The sequence below is a fragment of the Podarcis raffonei genome, chromosome 2 (assembly GCF_027172205.1).
Source record: "Podarcis raffonei isolate rPodRaf1 chromosome 2, rPodRaf1.pri, whole genome shotgun sequence".
In the NCBI taxonomy this organism is placed as follows: Eukaryota; Metazoa; Chordata; class Lepidosauria; order Squamata; family Lacertidae; genus Podarcis; species Podarcis raffonei.
Window position 1 is genome coordinate 55,446,842 of NC_070603.1, and position 16,349 is coordinate 55,463,190.

Consider the following 16,349-nt stretch of genomic DNA (forward strand, 5'->3'; position numbering starts at 1 on the left):
TCCATTTTGTGGGCTTAGGTTTCTCTTTGTGCCTTTAGTACACTGCTTTAGAAAAACAGTATTAAAATACATTACATAAAATAAATGCAACATGCTCTTAAAACCAAGAGCTTTAGAGAAGAGAATATCTAGCATATAAATCCCAAAAATGCAATTCTTATTTGCTGAGAATCTCCCTGACACAAGAAACTAAACTTGTACAGCAGAATAATGTCATAGAGTTGTGAAATCAAGATGAAGATTGCTATGTGCTATGCATTCATGAAAATACTCTGTGATGTCTTTTTTTGCTTTGAAAAATATTAAATGGTGGTACTGTGGTATCTTGGTTTGCAAACGCCTTGGTACTCAAACAACTTGGAACCCAAACACTGCAAACCCAGAAGTTTGCGAACATTTTTTGGAAGCCAAACGTGCTCTGTTTTGAGTGTTACACTTCCAATTTGAATGCCACACTTCCATTTTGAGTGTTACGCTGACGTCTGTCTGTTTTTGCTATTTATTTTGCATTTTTGTTTTTGTGGCTTTTTTGTTTTGTTTTTCTGACTGTGTGGAACCCATTTCAGCTACTGATTGATTGTGTGGCTGCAATACATTATTGCCTTCATTTTATGGATCAATGGTCTCGTTAGATAGTAAAATTCATGTTAAATTGCTGTTTTAGGGGTTCTTTTTAAAAGTCTGGAACAGATTAATCCATTTTGCATTACTTTCTATGGGAAAGCACGCCTTGGTTTTGGAACGCTTTGGTTTTGGAACGGACTTCTGGAACGGATTAAGTTTGAGAACCAAGATACCACTGTATCTCCATTTATGGTATAAGCTTACCAACAACTTTTTTTAAGAACTGGAGTGGAAGATGGTAAGCTGCTATTTATGATTACTTTTTAATTGTTTTATTCCCTGTATGCTTTATTTTCATGTACACTGCATAGAAATGCTAGTGATTCAGTGGTATCTCGCAACAACGCACCGATAGTGGCTAATTCTAAATGAAAACTTCCCCTTTAAATGAAAGCTGAAATGGTGCTTGTGAAGTGATTGTACACCCTTTCTGCCTGCTGGATTCCATCCCAATGCCATTTGTCATGGCTTCCGCGCACCTCTCTGCTTTAAAAGCCAAGATGTACCTTGTAGTGCTAAGTGCTTTCTCCTCAGGAACTATGAAGTGGCAAAGAGACATCCATACACTCCACTGCCCTGAAGAAAGCACTGTATGAGTTTGTGGCTTCAGTCTGCTCCAAAAAGGGTCTCTCAAGTGCTGGGAGAGAGCTAAGTTCAACATTCAGTTCATCAGCTTGGCTACTCAGTCAGCTACTCCAGCCTTGCCACCCCCACCAACCATGCTAAGGGGTTATCAAAGTGCACTCAGTAAGTCATCGTAATATATACTGTATATATCCCCCACAGCTAATCAGTAAGTATCTAAAACTTGCCGACCATTTTGTATGATGGCAGATTCAGTTGAAGTCTTGGGGAGGGGGGAGATCCAGCATTAGTAGCGTATGAACCAACCTCCTCAGGCTGTTTGTCAGCTATTGCTGTGCAGTTTTCACATCCACGTCAGGTTTAAAGTTTACACATGAAAAGCCACTTTATATGACTAACCCTCAGTGGTAAATTGCAAACAGGCTAGGAAAAGCACTCTAAAAGGATGGTTTGTATTCACAGGTACCTCAGCCGTTGGCTCTAACCAGCCGCTGAAAACTTAAACTTGTTAGCATGTCATGAGAAGATGCGTTTAAGTTTTTAAAATATTTTATTATTAGAAAGCTAATGCGACTGTTACCTTTATGACTACCCAGGTTTGGGGCCAGGACTGAGTGGGCCCTTGGCATTAATGCCTCTGATGATTCTCTGTGGTGGAATTGCTGGCGTCCACACCCACTCACCCCACAAGCAATGAGTAGTGGTGCTGCTGGAGGCGGTTGGAGGATGGATGGCGGCTAACAGATTGAGGTTGAATCCTGACAAGACAGAAGTACTGTTTTTGGGGGACAGGGAGCGGGTTGGTGTGGGGGATTCCCTGGTCTTGAATGGGGTAACTGTGCCCCTGAAGGACCAGGTGCGCAGCCTGGGAGTCATTTTGGACTCACAGCTGTCCATGGAGGCGCAGGTTAACTCTGTGTCCAGGGCAGCTGTTTACCAGCTCCACCTGGTACGCAGGCTAAGACCCTACCTGCCCGCAAACTGTCTCGCCAGAGTGGTGCATGCTCTAGTTATCTCACGCTTGGATTACTGCAACGCGCTCTACGTGGGGCTACCTTTGAAGGTGACCCGGAAACTGCAATTAATCCAGAATGCGGCAGCTAGACTGGTGACTGGGAGTGGCCGCCGGGACCACATAACACCGGTTCTGAGAGATCTGCATTGGCTCCCAGTACGTTTCCGAGCACGATTCAAAGTGTTGGTGTTGACCTTTAAAGCCCTAAACGGCCTCGGTCCTGTATACCTGAAGGAGCGTCTCCACCCCCATCGTTCAGCCCGGACACTGAGATCCAGCGCCGAGGGCCTTCTGGCGGTTCCCTCATTGCGAGAAGTGAGGTTACAGGGAACCAGACAGAGGGCCTTCTCGGTAGTGGCGCCCGCCCTGTGGAACGCCCTCCCATCAGATGTCAAAGAGATAAATAATTACCTGACATTCAGAAGACATCTTAAGGCAGCCCTGTTCAGGGAAGTTTTTAATATGTAACGCTGTACTGTTTTTAACACTGATTGGGAGCCGCCCAGAGTGGCTGGGGAAACTCAGCCAGATGGGCGGGGTATAAATAATAAATTATTATTATTATTATTATTATTATTATATTAAGGAAAATCTGCACAGCAGTATCCACATTGGGGGAGAGCCCAGCTAGGGTAGGCATCAGCACCAGTAGCCCATGCCAAGCGGTGCAGTCCCTGACAGTTGCCTGAGTGTGCCGGCTGTTGACGCCAGCCAGGCATTTGGAACTGTAAAAGCAACAACATTTAGCACCTGCTACAGCACATTGCTGGAGATGAGCTTACAGCAGATCTAGACCCTGGTAGAGATTTGTTCTGCATGTCACCATGGCCAAAGGGAGAACTTGCAAGGCCTCCAAGCACCCTTTTGAACACCAGTAGTCTGGAACACACCACCCCTGATCCTGTTCAGGGACTTTAATCTGGGCTGCATGCTGCCCAGGCTGCTCAGGATTGCTCTCTTTTGAAAGAAATGGGACTGTTGGAAATTTTGCTTTTTACAGAATGATCCATTTATTTTGATTTTTTTTTTTAATCCCATTTTTGTGACACACTCACCACCCTTTTCCTACTCCCTTCTAATTCCAGGACTCATTATAGGAATCAGGAAAACTGAAGACACGGAGGGTGGAAAAATTGACTGGCAACAGCTCTTTCTATTCCTTTTTGTAACCAATTTAGGAGGAGTGAGAAGACACAAGAAGGGCCATTGCTAGGTAACACCATCCTCATATTGTTCGATAACTGATAAGACAGGCCTGTGAGCAGGCTAGAGTCTTCGCATCTGCTTGTTTGGGTGGTGGACATAATGGCTTAGGGGGCAGAATGGAGACAGTAGAAGGGATGCAAATGACAAGAAGCTTTTGAAGGAAGACACATTTAAGGGTCTGTTGGCATTCTTCTAACCGTTCCTCATCACCTCCTACAATAATATCCATCAATTAAGTCACATGAAGTGGCTGCCTGGGCCAAAAAGAGCCCAGCCCAAATATCATATTGCCTTTAGCAAAGGCAAGAATGTGAACGGCTTGGCTGTTTTTAAGAAGAGCCTAAGATGAAATCCCAAAATAATCAATTCTGCTAGTGTAGGCATGTTGGAACATTTCTGCACTCTCAGTCTTCAAGAGCATTTTTGCACTCTTCAAGTCCATGTGTGTATTTGTGGTGTGTGTTATAGAACTAGAACAAGTAAAGGAAGATGTCGCTGGTGCTACTTTTGTGGCAGCAGCAAGTTCATAATAAGAACACCCATGTTCTCGTCCTCTGTTGTCCCCCTCAATTCCTCCCCCATTTTAATTCTTTTAAGCAGAACTGCACTAAACAAACTAACCTTTTATTTTTAAAAACCCTAAACTTATTAGACTAGAAAGAGCACCAAAGAACAGATGGTTGTTCAGCCTGAGGAGAACATGCAAAATGACAAGTCAATCAGCCAGCCATTCACCTGCATCTCTAATTTCCCTCAGCAAGATCTACTCAGAATGCCCAGTGTTAAGCCCCACTTAATACAAGTTTGCATAAAGGAGCTCTATAGTTACTCAAGTTGTAGCTCACTGATAGAACATCTCCTTTGTATGCAGAATGTCACTGATTTGGCTCCCACCATCTCCAGGTAGGCCTGAGAGACACTCTGCCAATCAGTGTGGACAATACTGAGCTAAATGGACCCGTGGTTTTGCTCAGTACAGTGGTACCTTACATACGCTTCAGGTTACACACTCCACTAACCCAGAAATAGTGCTTCAGGTTAAGAACTTTGCTTCAGGATAAGAACAGAAATCGGGCTCCGGTGGCGCGGCAGCAGCAGGAGGCCCCATTAGCTTAAGTGGTGCTTCAGGTTAAGAACAGTTTCAGGTTAAGAATGGACCTTCGGAACGAATTAAGTACTTAACCCAAGGTACCACTGTATAAGACAGGCTGTTATACTATGCCACAGTCTGTTATTTGTAATTTGCATGAATTTTTGATTCAATGGCACTCACAGAGTCCTCATCTTCATTGCATCCTGGTAAATCCCTGCTAACATCAAGCCTTATCCAATTAACAGTTAGAGGAGAGATTGTTTTTCTTTTTAGCTGCCAGTCAAGAAGGGATCTTCATGGCATGCATATGATCCCCCAGTGATGGGGATCTCTTGGCCCTCCAGATGTTGTTGAACCACAGCTCCCACCACACCTGACCATTGGCCATGCTGGCTGGGGCTCATGGGAGCTTGAGGCCAACAACACCTGGGGAGTGGCAGGTTCCCCACCCTTGAGAGAAAGCAATGTTTGGAAGAGCTGCTACGGAAAGAGAGTGTGCCTATTATCCTATTTATATTCTGCCATTGTCCCAAAGAAATAAGGATTATTAATATTTTATCAAATTTTAATGTCATCACAACCTGGTGAGATAGGTTACCTGAGAAACAGTGACTACTTAGAAAGCCTTATGGTTGATGAGGGATTTGAAGCCAGGTCTCCGTGGTCAAAATGCAACACTCTGTCCACTATATCACACTGGCTTTCAGCTTACCATAGCAGGGGTGGACTTGGGTCTTCCAAATTTCAACAGCGCCCTGTGCAAGACCAAAATTAGGCACCCCCACTTCTTGCCTTCCACTCTGCTCATGCATTATATCATAGTTGCTGTGCCCTGCAGCACCCCCCTCAGCTCTGCATTGGTGTGGTTTTTTTCCTCACCCCTCTTTGCAGCCCAAAGCAGAGGCAATGTTGTACACATGGTAGGGACACAGGAGCACTCCTGCCCTGCCACACATATATGGAGGACCCATTCCAGAGACTGTGTGAAGTGTGCCTGTGTCCCAGAAGCAAAAAGCAACTCCCCTGGAGAAAATGGCCAGCTCAAAGCTCCAAATGGCACAAACAATACAAACCACTGAGAAGGCAAAATACCCAGACCAGCCAGTCTGATCTTGGTGAACATTCCCTTCCATCTAGCACTTAATGTGGATGTAAGAACATGGGAAATGAAGATTTCCTCTCTGCTTAAGGGAACATCTGCCCTCTATAAGGACAGTGTTTCGGTTCTATCCATCCCCATCCTGTTCACAGTCTGTCTTGCACTCGAGAACTGCATAAATCCAACAGCATTTGAACTTCCTCCCTCCCACTCTTCCTCCTACCCACTCTGCGTACTTCAGAACTCCAGCTCTCATGAGAGATCATTAAATTTTGGAACAATCAGCAGTTCATTTTGTATATTTCATTGTGCAGTGCTGGAACTTTTTAAAATGTGCTTTGCCATTAAATAATACTGTGGCGCTATTATGGAAGGGGCAGATCTTAAGACGGTTCTATCTGGGTGCTGAACAATGCAGTAGTGACCTCCCCACGAGAACACACCACATCAGAAACAATAATGAATATGAATGGTATTTTTCAAGATTTCACTGCGTGCAGAATGAACTAGGGATGTGGGAGAAATTAGATAAACCCAGTTTGCATTTAAAGATGAGCCTACTGAATCTGAACTTTCCAAAACAACAGGCAAACAGGAACACAACCATCCTTCAGAATTCACACTTCTCTGATTTTTGCAGTGTGGTTCTCCAGCCATGTGATGTGTACAAAATTGCACATGCCAGGGTACATTTAAAACAGCACATAAAAATTCATGAAAATAACATACAAACAATTATTATATTAGGGGAAATTGCTTTGGGAAAATGTATGTAACATGCAAATTTGCATACAAACGTGTATATGCAGAAATATTCACACTAAAATTTGAATAAATTTTCAGGGGGACTTAACAAAATTCAAAAACTGATGTTGAAATGTGGAGAAGCAAACTTAAGACTGTAAAAGGGGGGGGAACTGAGAGAAACTGAAACTGACCAGTGCGCAAAAATTGGCCAGTGAGCACTGAGTCCCACTGATGTCAACAGAAGCCAGTCATACATGGCTCAGCTCATGACATGTTGTTGTCTGAAGCAAAATGGCACTTCCCCTATTCCACATATAAGACAACTAGAGCAGCAGCTGAATATTACTTCAACAATGACAACAGGAAGTCTTTCAGGGGCCCTGAGGCCAGCACTCCAGTTTAGGGTATTTCGGACAAACCAAGCACCACACATACCTCTGTACTCCAGGAGAGGGGAATACTGCCCCCTTCCAGCATTTGCTGCCTGAGGCAGTTGCTTCACTGTGCCTAATAGTCAGGCCAGCCCAAGCCACGTTCCCTGTCATTCCATGCTATATTGCTGCTTCACAGCACAGTGCTGGAGCCAAGGCAAGCATCCCCACACTGCAAGCAAAATGGATTGTTGTGGCTGTGACAACCACAGGCAAAGTCCAAAAAATATATGAGAGGATCAAGGAGGGATTTTTGTGTGTGTGCTTCTCCTGAAGCCTAATTTCACAGGGAAGATTTGTGTCAGCCATACACTGGCCTTGCTCTAGCTGGACTACATATTTACTTTGGGTAAATATGTGAGATAATGCTCTTCTGCAGTTAATGTATTTATGTATCCTTCTTGAGTAAATGAAAGTTGCCCTCAGAGCTGTTTGAGTTGTGCACCCTGGCTTTAATATATCACTGGGAATGAGACATATCTAATTGACTCAGGCCTGTAGTCTCTCTCTTATATTTTCCTTGCCTTTTAACTTTACTGGGCAATTACACATAGACAGACAGATAGTATTGAAGTATAACATACAACAATAAACAGTAAATTAAAACACTCCAGTCTGCATCTTTTACAAAAAAGTAAATGGTATTGATACAGTTATACAGTCCAGTCAGAAATACCACCTTCAAACCCATCCTTAATTCCACTATAATACGTGATGTCAGGTGAGTGACAATGGCAGAAAATGGTCATGGGGGTCAAACTGGTCTGCCTGACAGGCCTGATTTGACCCTTGGGCTGGAGGTTTCCCATCCTACACAATATCCATGCTTATTTTTTCCTACCAGTTTTCTAGGCATGTGTGTGATGAACCCATCTTGACCCTAGAAGCCCATGCCACAATCAATTTAAGGTGCCACGAGACTCTTTTGTCATTTCTCTCAGAGATCATGACATTATGCTGACAACGCAGCAATGCTGTTACTGTTACAAACAAACTCCACCTCAGCAAGCATTTTGTGGTGGGGGTGCCACATATTACCATTCTAGTCACACTGTATGTATATGAATTTAAAATGCACTTACTAATTAAATGCTGTCTCAGGCTTTGTTCAAATAGAAATGGTGACATGTTTTGGTTGGTTAAATTAATCTTAGGTAAAGTATGCCATCCGGATATACCCTTGGGATTTCCTTTGCATCTGTTGTTAAAAGGTCATAAATCTGAATTCTAAGTAGGCACCAATTATTGCACACATTTTCTCAAATACCAGCCCCTATCAAATAGCATACGTTCATTTAAACACGTATAATTTGATGAGTACCCCATAACTATCTCTTAATATTCATAACAGACTTTAACAGCAGAATGAATAAACCAAACAGTGCTTTGTCAAAATGGTAAGGTGAAAAATCAGGCCACAACCCACAGGGAAAGCATAATGAATGAAAGCAGCCAATGACTCGAAGGCTCACAAAGCCTGTCAATTAATTTTCAGCCTACAGTCATTTCGCTATGGATGTCTCAAAGTTTCCTTTGAACATTACAGTTACCCAAGATGCTTTATATGTGTGGTTATGAAGGCAAGGCAAGCCTTAAGGAAATTTGCATAGTACTCTCAAATTAAAAAAGAAGGCGGAAACTTTCATACTTGTTCAGACTTTGGAAAAATATCTCTAAGAATAACGGGCACATTCATTTGGAGGTATATCTGAACTCATTATGTAAATGGGTAATATTGGATCTAGCTCAGTACCTCCCAGCTGTCATTACCTTAACCTGGAGGGTTAATACCTCTACCCAGTCTTTTTTCCAGCCATTTCCCAACATCTATCATTTATATCTGTTTGCATAGTTTCATTTCCACTTTCCCGAGTGCCGCGAAATGCAGAGTAGCCTAAAGCAAGCTCTTTTTTGAGCAAAGATATGCATCACAACATTCAGAAAGCATGAAAGGCAATGGATAACTAAGGCTGCCAATCCAACCCCACTTACCAGGGAGTAAGCTCCATTGAATTCAGTAAGGCTGACATGGTTAGGGTGGTGGTGTAAAATGGGGCCATGAAAGATAAGCCACTGTTGAGTCAGCTATGGGCATTTATTGATTTCTTTATTTGTCACCCAAAGCCCAATGGTCTGCTTTACAGAAGGCAGCATTGCTTTAAAATTGCAGCGTTGCTACATCTTTATATAGCATTGCCACATTCCCCAAGGGAAAACACAGCATTTTCAATAAGTACATATGTATGCTACTTAATACAAAGGAAAACTTATTTAATGTTCTCCATAGTATACTGCTGCATTTGAGCTAAATAAAGCAATTGGGTGGAGCTGAAAAAGGCAGACAGAGAGATGAAAGATGGAGAGCCTGTTTCATTCCATTTTAAAAGGGTCCAATGTTGAAACAATACAAAAATATGTTCTTTCTAAGCATGGATGTCATGGCAGTATATTTGCCACATTTACAGAAAAAGTCAAAGAAGAAGCTGTGAAGTCTGAGGGCTGATCCATATGTTGCCAGAGCCTTTATGTAACTGTGCCTCACACCATTTGTATAACATTTGCAGATGCATAGTGTGGGTCACACAAATGCTATAGGGTTTTATCCAAAGTTGGTCCTACTCAAAGCAGACCCATTGAAATTAATGGATTCAACTAACTTTGTTGTTGTTGTTTAGTCGTTTAGTCTTGTCCGACTCTTCGTGACCCCATGGACCAGAGCACGCCAGGCACCTCTGTCCTCCACTGCCTCCCGCAGTTTGGTCAAACTCATGCTGGTAACCTCGAAAACACTATCCAACCATCTCGTCCTCTGTCGCCCCCTTCTCCTTGTGCCCTCCATCTTTCCCAGCATCAGGGTCTTTTCCAGGGAGTCTTCTCTTCTCACGAGGTGGCCAAAGTACTGGAGCCTCAGCTTCACAATCTGTCCTTCCAGTGAGCACTCAGGGCTGATTTCCTTCAGAATGGAGAGGTTTGATCTTCTTGCAGTCCATGGGACTCTCAAGAGTCTCCTCCAGCACCATAATTCAAAAGCATCAATTCTTCGGCGATCAGCCTTCTTTATGGTCCAGCTCTCACTTCCATACATCACTACTGGGAAAACCATAGCTTTAACTATACGAACCTTTGTTGGCAAGGTGATGTCTCTACTTCTCAAGATGCTGTCTAGGCCTGTCATTGCCCTTCTCCCAAGAAGCAGGCGTCTTTTAATTTCATGACTGCTGTCACCATCTGCAGTGATCAACTAACTTAGGCCCACTAATTTCAGAGGGAAGAATTCAACACTGTGCCAAGGGGATCAGTCCATCAGGGCAAGTACTTTGGCTTGCCAGGTAGAACGATCAACCCTCTCCTTCCCCCATGCACTGTTCCAGGAGTTCTCCCATCCTAGCCCCAGTCAATGGAGAGGTGCAGGGGGAGGAGAGAGGGGAAGCCCCATTGCACAAGCAGTGCTTCCACAGATGGTAATCATTATTTGAATCCTACCCAATGAGTCTACCCCGAGTAGAACTTATTTGGATACAGCCCATAATTATCTTCCATACCTAGGGTTAGCATCAGCACTTGACATCCTTAAACAGCTGCCAGTTCCCCTTACCCCAATGGGGCCCACCACTGTTGTCAGCCTGCCCACTTTTAATTCCCCACTCCACAGCTGCATTTGAGAAGCACCAGACAGCTTCTCTTAATAGCACTGTAATTTCCCCCAGTTCTCCCAATATAGTGTCACTGCATTGTGGGAAATTAAGATTGTAACTGGACCCAGCTGTCCAGTGCTCTTCAGAGCATTGCTATGGACACTGTTTCCAGAGCCATGTAAATCCATTGATGGAGCAAAGGCCACACCAGGGGACCCTTTGAGCAGGGCCTCCTCATACCTGCACAGCCATCATCAAGCCCCCAAGGACTGACTAAGGATTGGCCACTGAGGAAAATGGTTGGGAGCTGCCTAGTATCTGGTAAAGCCTACTTTGTCTTTCCTTCACACAGGACGGACCAGCTGAGGACTGACCATGGGGCAATGCAACAGTTGACAGGGAATGGGTTGGAAAGGGACAGGACAACTAACAGAGGAAAGAGGAAGGTTCACCCAGCCACACATTCAGATTAACCACAGGTGACAGGGGAGGGGCACTTTGGGAAATCGCCACACCAACAGAATGCTGGAGCCTGTGTTCCATTTTGACTGGCAACTCATCTTCTGAGCACGCTTTTATTCCAACAGACACCACACAAAGAGCCTGTAATCCCTGGATCTGTTAAATAATGGACCCAGCATACACCAAGGCACACAGCTTGCTTCCAAATTCCCTCTTGTGCTGGCCTAGTTTAAAGTTGGAGCACAGCCCAGCTGTGCTGAACACACACGTTGCATTGTCATCCTAGTCTTTTGCTCTTCAGCTCCACTATCCCCACTCACCCAGCAAAGCAGAAACTGTTTTGCTGTGCTGGCTGCCTTCATTGGCTCCTGAAAGTGCAAAGTGAAAAATGAATCTCCCACTAGAATTTTGGACGCCTACATCTATCAGCCATTTTTTTAAAAGCCAGTATCAATCTATCTATGCCACTCATCTGAGATGCTGTTAAATACTCTGGCACTATTAAAACTGAATTAATCCACCTTTCCATTGTATTTTCCTTTAATCCAACTGAATACTTTGAAATAGGTTGATAGAAGTGTGCAACATTGCTGGCTTAAAAAATAATAATATCACCAATGGCTTAATCAGCAAAGGATCTGAAATATAAGAATTATATTGTCTCACCGCCTTTTGAAATTATGAAATCTTTCCATCGGCTTTCCAAGCTCCCTGTGTTGTTGTTTTCTCTCTCTCTCTCTCTCTCTCTCTCTCTCTCTCTCTCTCTCTCTGTGTGTGTGTGTGTGTGCACAGGAGGTATTTAAGCTGATCAGCACAGAACATCTTTGCATGTAGCTAACTAGTTGCTTCAGAATACCTCCCACTGTTTCAGCCCATTAACCCCAGCACAACAGCTTGATGAATTAATGCTTATATAGGCACAGTTGGCAGCTTCTAATTAAATAATTATGGTTATACAGCTGCAAAGAAGCTGGAATGTCCCATCGGAAAACCAGCTGTCAAGTTTTATTGGTCCTGAGAGTTTTTGAAAAAGAGAATTTTAGGAATTTGATGTGAAGGATCTCTGACCACTCTAGACTCTCGGTGTGGATTGCCAACATTCTCATATTAAAACATTCAAGAAAAGAGTGTGTGCATGCATCTATATAATTGCTGTCTCCCATCAGAGTCATACATTGTTACATAGCACGTATGATATAAATTATTGTCATCACTACAGCAACTGCTCAAATCACCTGCTGTTGCATAGGGCAAATTTGCATTTCGGATTTTGGCTAGCTGTTTCAAACTGATAAATACAATGAAAGAATGATAAACAGAATCAACATTCTTAAGACAAGGGCTTCCCTTTTTAAGAGCAAGGTATCACAATGCAATAGCCACCGAATACCACAAACAGTCATTATAATGACTCCCACAAGCACTTTGCCAGCTTTACCCTGGGAGAAGCAATCTGAGTGAATGTTAACATGTGAATCCACAGAAAGCGTCCTGAACTGGGAGAGATGTTAGGTGTGGATTCAGCGCATCAGCCACCACTGAGAACTGATCAGAGGAAGGAACTACTGCACTACAGGGAGGGGGACCCTGCAGCCTTTAAGATGTTGCTGGACTACAACTCCTACCATCCCTTATCATTGGGCATAGGGCTGCTGGGAGCTGGAGCTCAACAACATCTGGAGAGCCAAAGCTTTCCCATCTTTGTACTACAGGGTGCCCAGTTAGACCTCAAACCTTCAAGAAAATTATTGAGCAGTGATGGGATCAGGCCAGGTAATGTCTCAGTTCCCTGATCTTTATATTTTTAAAAAAATATCAGTTCAAGCCTGTTTGTTTGGTCTCTGCCTCAGAGCCTTGCATTTGGTCACATCTCAGTCAGCTCCCGTCTTGCTTGCTGTATACGCTGGTGAGAAAGTGCCAGGAGATGTGAAGCAAGGAGACCAGCTCATGATGATGATATGGCACAAGGGGTGCTATCTCCCAGTTGGGGAGTTTTGAGGCTGGGTTCAGCAACTCTGTGGCTTGCACCAGTGGTCTTCCTCCTCATGGTTGCTTCTCAGAGCTAGGATCTGACTTGTAAGGAGCCAGATCTATTAGTTAACAGCTACTGAGTTAAGAGCAGACCACCAGCTTGGATCCCCTGAATGGAGTAGACACAGCTGTCCCCAGCATGCTGAATATAAGGAGCCCAACGGATTTGCTGCTGATTTATTGAATAAATGTCCTATCTGATTTTACCAATATTGTAAAGAGGCATAAGATTTCAGACATGGGTCAGAAAGAAAGGGAATCCCTGCATGTGGATGAGGTGGGGAGCTGTGTTCATACGTGTACACGATTTTTCAACTGAGGTACATCTAGTTTAAGCAAAGGTAATAGTCTCTCAAGGGACGCGGGTGGTGCTGTGGTGTAAACCACTGAACCTTAGGCTTGCCGATCGGAAGGTTGGCAGTTCAAATCCCCGAGATGGAGTGAGCTCCTGTTGCTCTGTCCCAGCTCCTGCCAACCTAGCAGTTCGAAAGCACTTCAAAGTGCAAGTAGATAAATGGTACCGCCCCGGCAGGAAGGTAAACGGCATTTCTGTGTGCTGCTCTGGCTTCGCCAGAAGCGGCTTAGTCATGCTGGCCATATGACCCGGAAAAACTGTCTGTGGACAAACGTCGGCTCCCTCAGCCAATAAAGCGAAATGAGCACTGCAACCCCAGAGTCATATGAGACTGGACTTAACTGTCAGGGGTCCTTTACCTTTACCTTTACTAGTCTCTCATGCACCTTAAAGAATGAGTGCTGGAGTTACAAGCCATCTGCATGGAATCTGGTAGCTTGCATATCACATCAAAACATTTTTAAAGCCTGTCTGTCAAATTGTGCATTTCCTTGCCACTTGGGTGAGCCATAACTGCACCTTTAGATAGTGCCAAAACTTTCTTCAGAGCATCATACAAATGTAGTTTTTCAATTCACTTAAGACAGACGGACCTCATTTGATAAATTTTGGATACAAATCTAGAATTCCAGCAGCTGATAAAAGCTAACAAATTAGTCCCACTTGCTAACAAATAAAGAAAGTTGGCTGGCCATAGTTTGAAGATATCCAGTACAAAATATGTTCATCAAGAATGGTACACATAATGGGGAATCTATGCAGAATATCTAGTAAATAGGTTGATCTGAAGGTTAGATCAAGGCATACAGGCTGGCAAATGAGACAATCTTTGGCTTATGAATAAGGCATGGGGTTAAAATATATATGGAAGGAGAGAGACCTTGTGGGAATCAGCCAATAAGGGAGGTCCATTAACACAAGCGCTTATGACTATGCAATGGAAGTTCCCCTGCTTCTCCTCTCCCCACATGCCTCCCCAATCTTTGTGGGGGTTCTCCCAAACCTTTGGATAAATTTTCAAGAAGTTTGCAGAGGGCACACAGGGAAAGGGGAGGGAGAAGTTCCATTGCACCATCCGAAGTTCTTCCAGAATTGAACCAGTTTGTTGGGCACCACCTTTGGTTTTTCACTTGGTTCTAACCAGAAAGAATTAGAATAGCACCATCAGCAGTATGAGAGCAGGTAAATCATAAAGGCATCATCCATATCTTGGCTGTGTCACACTTCAGCATGAGACACAGTGATGGTTCAAGACGCCTTAGCTCTGGCAAAGCCCAAGCCTCCTTGGATATCTAAGTCTACGCTACCCAACATTTATGCAATGATTTGAGCCCCAGCTACCTCATCTCGGATCAACAAGACACCATAAGCAAATGGAACCTGTTCATAGGCTAGGAACTGTTGCAAATGTTCCCATCAATTATAGAAACACCATCAGGGTCTTTGGGTGTTTTGCTTTGTTTTAGCATGTTCAGTGGTTGGGCCAGCTCTCAGATCCAAGGATGGGTGTGCCAGAGGTTTGCTCAGCTGCTTGCACTGGGCAAGTGAGAAGGGAAGGTAGAAAAACTCATCTGTGGATCATGTCCTAATTGGAAAGGTGCTGCATTTCTCAAGAGAGAGTAGAGGGAAATTTCTTTGTGAGCTCTGCCTGATAAGCAGTATAAAATGCATTAAATAATTAAATTACATAGTCTCAAGAGCAGTTTTACATGTCATTTCCTCATATATCTTCAGGGGGGACTTCCTTTGCTGTATTTTATTTTCTTTCTGTTTCTCTTTTCTTTTATATGTGTCATATGACCATTGATTGTAACTTGGGAGTGTGTTGGGGTGGGGGTGGGGGAATTAACAAAAGTCCAAAAGAGAGCGCGAGAGAGTAGGGATTTAAGGTCAAGCCTTAATAATTTCCTCTTTCAACTTGTGTCTGCTTTCAAAAAGTTATTTCTTCATGACAACAAACATACAGGCCAAAAGAAAAGTTAGGAACTAATGCACTGAGTATGAATTACATCAACTATGAAATACTAGTAATCTCTGATGTAATTTTAATCAGACTCTAACTTCAATCCTAAACTTTGGACAAAGAAGCAACTAAGAACTCCAGCAACTTTCTGGATCTTTATTTTGCCAAAGCAAAGCAACTGTTGATAATAACAATCATACCAATTCCTTATTTCTCCCATTATTATTTTAAATAAGTCAGTGTTTTATTTTAGGAAGAATTGTTTTGAAATTAATTAATACCTGGGCATAGTAACGATTTCATTTATATCATAAACACAAGATACAGGCTCCTAACATATGCATCTCAGACTGGAAGCTCACATAATGCCTTAAATGTGAGTATTGGCACCTATTACTAAGCCTTCTCTCAATTTTCCGCACTACTTTTCAACATCAACCCTCATAATCATCTTCCCTAGCTAGTTATGCAAAGTGCAGCAAGTCAATTGGATAAGACACTTCTACTTCACATTTTTCTTCACAAAACACGTTTGCAGGGGACAGGAAAAACCTGGTTGTGATAATGAACCAATTGATCCTTCTCCTTTTTGAAGTAAAATCACAATAAAATACTGCAGCCACGCACACTGAAGATCAGACAAGGCCTTTTATATAATAATTTGCAGAAGCAAAACTACCCTGGTGTGACCAAACAAAAGTGTTCCCTATACAATGCCAAAGCTTCAGATCTGAGTCCAGTCCTCTGATGAGATTCCAGGCAGCAGAGTAAAATTATCCAGTTAGAGAAACATTTAAATCAGAGTTACTGTAGCAAGATGCAGTATACTCATTCTTAGGCATCTACTGTCTATTTCAATACATAGATCTTATCTATGAAAAAGACCCCTGTTGAAAAAGAGCTAGGATGAGTAGATTTCACTTTTCCTTCTATGCATGAAAGCATGTCAGCTTTGTTCCTAGATGGCTTGGCTGGCAGTGTGCGATTATTACCAAACACCTATTACCATTGTACAGTTTCTATCATTAAATCAGCAGCGCCTTTCTGCCTATATTGAATGAGCACTCAAAATGCACACAAGATAGTTAAACTGCTGGTTAACT

At 43.1% G+C, this 16,349-nt stretch overlaps 1 protein-coding gene across 1 annotated transcript in view; it reads right to left on the minus strand.

Moving 5' to 3' along the window:
* The window catches only part of KCTD16 (potassium channel tetramerization domain containing 16), a 147,581-nt gene that overhangs the window by 128,595 nt on the left and 2,637 nt on the right, over positions 1-16,349 (minus strand). The gene's annotated exons all lie outside the window — the stretch shown is intronic.